This window comes from Camelus dromedarius, chromosome 12 (genome assembly GCF_036321535.1).
Source record: "Camelus dromedarius isolate mCamDro1 chromosome 12, mCamDro1.pat, whole genome shotgun sequence".
Classification (NCBI taxonomy): domain Eukaryota; kingdom Metazoa; phylum Chordata; class Mammalia; order Artiodactyla; family Camelidae; genus Camelus; species Camelus dromedarius.
Window position 1 is genome coordinate 25,471,550 of NC_087447.1, and position 6,000 is coordinate 25,477,549.

The window sequence follows — 6,000 nt, forward strand, 5'->3', positions numbered from 1 at the left end:
GAAACTCTCCAAATTCAGTATTTGATTCAAGTTCCTTCAGTTCTTCCTTAGTATGGAGGTGATTTTGTTCATTTGTTCTTTAATAAAATCTTATCAGTGGTCGGGTTCAGGTGCCCAAGGATTTTCCCTAAGCAAAACCACTGGGGGGGGGGTGTCACTTCTTTGCTCATTTATTCATTCATTTGTTCCTTTGATTCATTCATTCATCAATTACTAATGAGTAATGAGTACCTACTATCTGCCAAGCCCTGTATTAAGCCCTGGGATGTGGTGATGAACCAAACAATCCTGGGTTTTGGTAAATGCTGCCTCTTATATTGAACCCCATCCTCTTCTACAGGAATATTCACAATGCTTGTTAGCACATTAAAGGCTATGAGAAGTCCTACAGTGAAGAATCCTGTTTAACCTTCTTTGACAAAATGTTTACTAGACTTTTTTCATCTTCAAGGGACTATTCTTGGAACTCACTCTGGGAAATCTAGGTTAAGATGAAATATGCCGCCGAGAAAGACAGGATGACATTGAATAACAAGTCAAGTAAAACACTGTTTTAATTCATACTTGTTGATTGCAGGGACTCAGTCACCAAGCAGCTTGGCACTGCATTTTATGAAGAGGGAGCATGTTACTGCCTTGATTTTGTTCAAGACTCTTTCTAATCTCCATGTTTGCAATGGCCACATTTTTCAGCTTAGGAAATCATGCAGGTTCAATGTGACCAGGGAGATTTTTCAGTTTGTTTAGCTATTTGCTAAAGGGAACCTCCTTAATATTCATGACCTACCATTTTGGGGGAAATTGATAAAAATGTTGAATATATGGTTGAATTGGATTCTTTAAAAAACATTTGAACAAACAGAACTGATCTGAAAGAAGAGATAACCTGCCTTTTTTAAAGAGCTGCATACTTTCATAGAGTTAAAATACCCATCAGAAATATATTACTACATTGCAAAAAACTAATACATGCAAAGAAATGTAAGCACACGGTACTTTTAACTTTTCGGTGGCCCTGGGGCACCGTTATCTGCTCTTTTCTGGGAAATCACTCATCGTGTGGCTGTTCAGAAAGGGAGCACTTTGGCCTCCTTTCTGGGAGCAATCCAATGCAGTATGGATATTAATTAAATTTATTAAACAAATAACACAGCAACTCGGGGAAGCAGGGGTCCATCTGCCAGTTCTGCAGACAGATCTCTGCAGAGACGCGAGCTGAATGGTAGTTACAGCGAAGTTGCCGAGCTCAGCAGATGGGCTCTTGTCTCCAGTGGGGGAGATTTGGTGGCGGTCCAACAACTCTTTCCCCCCTCCAGGTTTTTGTTCCTTGCAACTGTGATTGAAGAAGCCCTTCTCTGTCTTTTCCCAGCCTTGTGCCTCTCTCCCCCACCCCACCCCCTTTGTTTATGTGAGCAATGTTTAAATCTGAGTGATTTGTTAGAGAGGCAAGTCCCGGCTGATCTCATTTTGTGTATCTGCTGTAAAGCTCAAGCAGAAAATAATTAGGAAAATGTAATCCCATTGACTTTACACCCTACTTGTGTACATTACAGCAGCTCAGCCTCGTGCCCTGGAATAAAGTCTCTGAACAGATTTGAATTTAGCCAGCATCCCTGTTCCCTGCATTTAGAAGTTCATGTTATTCTGAGGTTTAGATGCTTATTATTCTTGAAATTGTTCCTTGAAATATTTTAGACCTATGTGCCTTTTAAATAATGCAATTTAAGGATTATTTTTCAGTTTTTTGTTTGTTTGTTTTTCCTAATGTCTTCATATTTTGTTGGAAAATGTCTATGTGCCTTAAATCCCAGTGTCTCCTTCACTTGCCATCTGGGATGAGATGTTATTGACATTATTAGATCAGCACATTTGTGATCTGCTGTGTCTTTCGGAGATGCACTTCTGCACCTCCTGACCCACTTCTCCCATTAAAAATATGATGAATTGGAAACCTTTTGGTGAGGAAGGACCACTTTGCTTTCAGTTGATTATCACTTCCCAGCATTTGGTATGATTTTTTACAAAAGCCTACTTGGACCGAATTTAAAGCTAGGGTGTTAAATTACTGCAAATCACTGTCCCCTACCCTTCCTTATCACTACCTAAACCTTTGCAAAAATTATTTTGTAGAAGGCTCTTTCTCTCATCTCTGGCTGTGTCTCCCCACCTGGGATCAGTGCCTTTCACCAGGGAAGGAGTTGGGGTGGGGGCTGGGGAAAACACACAAGCCGTGATAGGAAGATTGTGTGTGCTCTATCGACGGCAAAGTTTTGGACTAAATAGATGCCACCTTGGGCTGAATCCTGAAATGCCCTTGCCTTGGAGAGATAGGTCTGGTTCCAGCCAATCTGCCAGTGGGACATATTTGCAGAGATAAGGCACCTCTGTGGAGCAGAAACTCCTCCAGTCCGAATGTGTTCCCTCCCTCCCCACCAAACCCTCAATTCTCTGCCAGCAGAGATCTCAGCTGGTTACAGAACCCAAAGAGAAGAGAGGGCGGATCTGGGATTATGATTCTCCCCAGGTGTACTGACTTTTATGGGAATATGGACTGGAACCCCTTAATCTAGTTTGTAAGAAGAACCAACAAATGGCTCCACTTCCCCATAGCACAAAGAAATCTCAGCTGTCCAAGCCTCTATCTGACCAGGATGATCAGGTCATTTTTGCTGCATGTGAAGGTGTTTGGCCAAGTCCATCCTTGGTATTGATATTGGTCCAAATATCTGCCTTCTGAACCCAACTTGAAAACCAAATCTCTTTGGGTTTATCCAGGAGATGCAATATTTTAGCTGCTGTTGTCAGTCTTTGCCCCTCACTGAGGTTCTAACTCTTCCCAGGCCATGCTAATATTAATAATAGGAAGGCTTTGTTACTATGGCAAATTGTTGGAATTAGGTGGAGATTTTTGTTTTTCATTAGAGCCCTGCCAAGGATTATTGTGAACTCCAAGAGTTATCGTTACAGCCCAGTTCTTTATGGAATTTAAAAAGGCTCAGCTCAAAAGACGGTTGTGAAGTAGCAGGTGAAAAATTTGTTTTCCAGTGAATCGTAGGTGAACTGCCAATTTATTTCTCTAATTTGTTGGAAGTCAAAATTGGCTGAGGGCAGGGAGAAGTCTCCACATTTTGAATTCATAGGCTATTTACCAGTGTCTGGTCTAACTCTTCTTCCACCCTAGCGTACCTGGGCTAATTTTGTCCTCTGATTTAAATCTCAATCTCGTTTCTCTGGCATCTCAATTTAAGGGAAGATTGGACGTTGTTTTTCAAAGGGAATTGCAACTGTTTTAGTCTTGTCTGAAAACAGATTGTGGCTTCTTTCCCAAGGATAAGCTTAGAAATTACATATAAATCTCAGGGTTTCATTCATAGCAAAATGTTTTCAACCCTCTTGTCCACACATTAATATAAATGAATAAAACAGAGAAGAACCCAGAAAACACGCTGACAGACTATGTGTGAATACTTCTGATCTGCTTCTTGAGCCTGCCATCCGACTGAACACATTTTGTTTACCCTACAGCTTCTAATTGCTTTATTGCAGATTTTGTAGGCAGCATGACAACTCGGGACTAACGCATGAAAAATCTTTTGATTGGGAACAAAGTTAACATTCCTCTGTAAAGAACTGGAAGGTAGCTTTAAAAATGACAGTTTATTTTAAAATAATCTGATAAGGTTTTTTCCCCTAGATTTTAGAAATTTATTTGCCTTTGATGTATTTTTCTTACAAGAGCTCAAGTGCAAACTTTAAAAATGTTCAGTCCAACAATGAACTCATCTACAAAACAGAAACAGACTCGCAGACATAGTAAACAATCTTACAGTTACCAGGCAAAGGGGATGGGAAGGGATAAATTTGAGAGTTTGAGATTTACAAATGTTAGCCGCTATATATAAAAATAGATTTTAAAGAAGTTTCTTCTGTATAGCACAGGGAACTATGTTCAATATCTTGTAATAAGCTTTAATTAAAAAAAAGTAAAAACAAATATATGTATGTATATGCATGACTGGGACATTGAGCTGTACACCAGAAATTGACACATTGTAACTGACTGTACTTCAGTAAAAAAAATATATATATATATTTATATACAGATATATATATATATACACATACACACACACATATATATTTTATGAAGTAAAAAAAAAGACAAAGCAAAAAAAAACCCAAAAAAAACAAACCATCACCAGCTTTATACAGTAACTGTCTCCAGAACTGAATGCTGTGGCTCTTCAAAGGTTGTGCTTCACTGTCTAGTGCTGGGCCAGCCGACGTCCTTCAAAGTTCAATGACCCCCATTTCTGGGCTCTCAGATGTCCGCCTTTGATCCCTCAACAGATAAAGTGCATTCTTTACAAGGCGTGTTTCCCCTAACAAATTAATAGCCCTAGGTAATGCCTAATGAATCTCACAATAGCTGGCTTGTTTCAGCCCACCTTATCAGAGTGATAAACCCCACCACCCTTCATGGACCCTAAACCTCTTACCTCGCCTGCAACCAATCAGAGACTTGTGCACAAGCCAATTAGGCACCTTGTGACGGACCTTATAAAAGACCTTAACAAGTGGCCCTCAGGGCTCACACAGGCATCTCTCGTCAGTGTGGCCTGCTGTTGTCTATGACACCGTACCCCTAATAAACTCCTTTTCTAATCTCATACTTTATCTCTGGTAAATTCTTTTACCAACCCACGCATCACCACGTCACAAATGGGCTGCCATGCTGTGCCCACAACATTAGGAGAGGAACTGAAGAATGGTGTCTCTGAGCAATTTGAGTGAGACGCAGGCCTGGCAGCTTTCAACTGAAAGCACTGCCATTGACTTGTGCCTCAGAGGACACAGCCCAGATCCTGGGATGCAAAGACAGGTTCATGGTCATTGTCATCCTTAATGATCTCATATGCTATTTTGGGACCATGTCTGGAGCTTTTCATAATCCTGGATATGATAAATATTGATTGATTGTTGATTAGATTTACATTTGGTTTCCAGGAACCAAGCAAAATAATCCAGCACTTTTTGTTTTGGCCTCTGGCCACGTGAGGCTTCCAGTTCCAAGAATCCCCTTATCTTTGCAGTGCTTCAGAAAACTGCCTTTAATTTTTCTAGTCCTGTCTTCTGAGGTCAAGCTAACATGATTCTTTTGTTCTCATGCTACAGTAGATTTAATTCAAATTCAAGGTCTTACAGTAGGAAGGAAATTTATAAGATACTAGCCCAGCTCCCTCCTGGGGACCGTCATGATAGAGATGATCACACTGCTTGTCCACGCACCAATGGAGAGTTTACCCCCACGTTGTTGCAGTTGTTAAATGTTTTGGTGCTTAGAAACTTATTCCTTATACTGATAAGTAAAAAATCTCAATCTAAGGAAACCCAGATTTTGTTTCTAGAGGTGATGGTAATAAAGAAACAATTCAGCTCTGGTATCATGATTTCCTTTTGTACATTATATGTTTTCAAATATGCTTATATTTAATGGCTTGGGCACTTACTAGGTTTCGAAGTGCTTCACACACATCATGCCATGTAATCCTCACAACATATTGATAGTCTCTTCCTAAAGATGAGGAAACTGATGTTAAATACTTGCCAAAGTCTAATCTCAGTTATCTAAACTAATCTAATCTAAAGTCATAGCTAATAACCAGGCCTGCTTAGATTTGAAACCAAGAGACCTGACTCTAAACCTCTGCACTGAACTGCTCTGCTATCTTGCTGTCCTGTAGTCGCTCATTTCTAATTTATAACTTACTCAGAGCCAAATGGAAGTTGAAGTCTCTTCAAATAAAAGTGCACATAAAATAGCATAGTTAAAAAACCAAAAGAAAGAGATAAACCATGTCGGAGCCCTTCAGATTTTGGAAACAGCGGTCCAGTTTCCCTAAACTTGCACTTTCTAAGTGACGCTGCCAATTTCTTAACCTTTCTATCCATTGAGAAGAAAGTGGGCTGCTGGACTGTGCACTCTTTATGGGAAGTGGC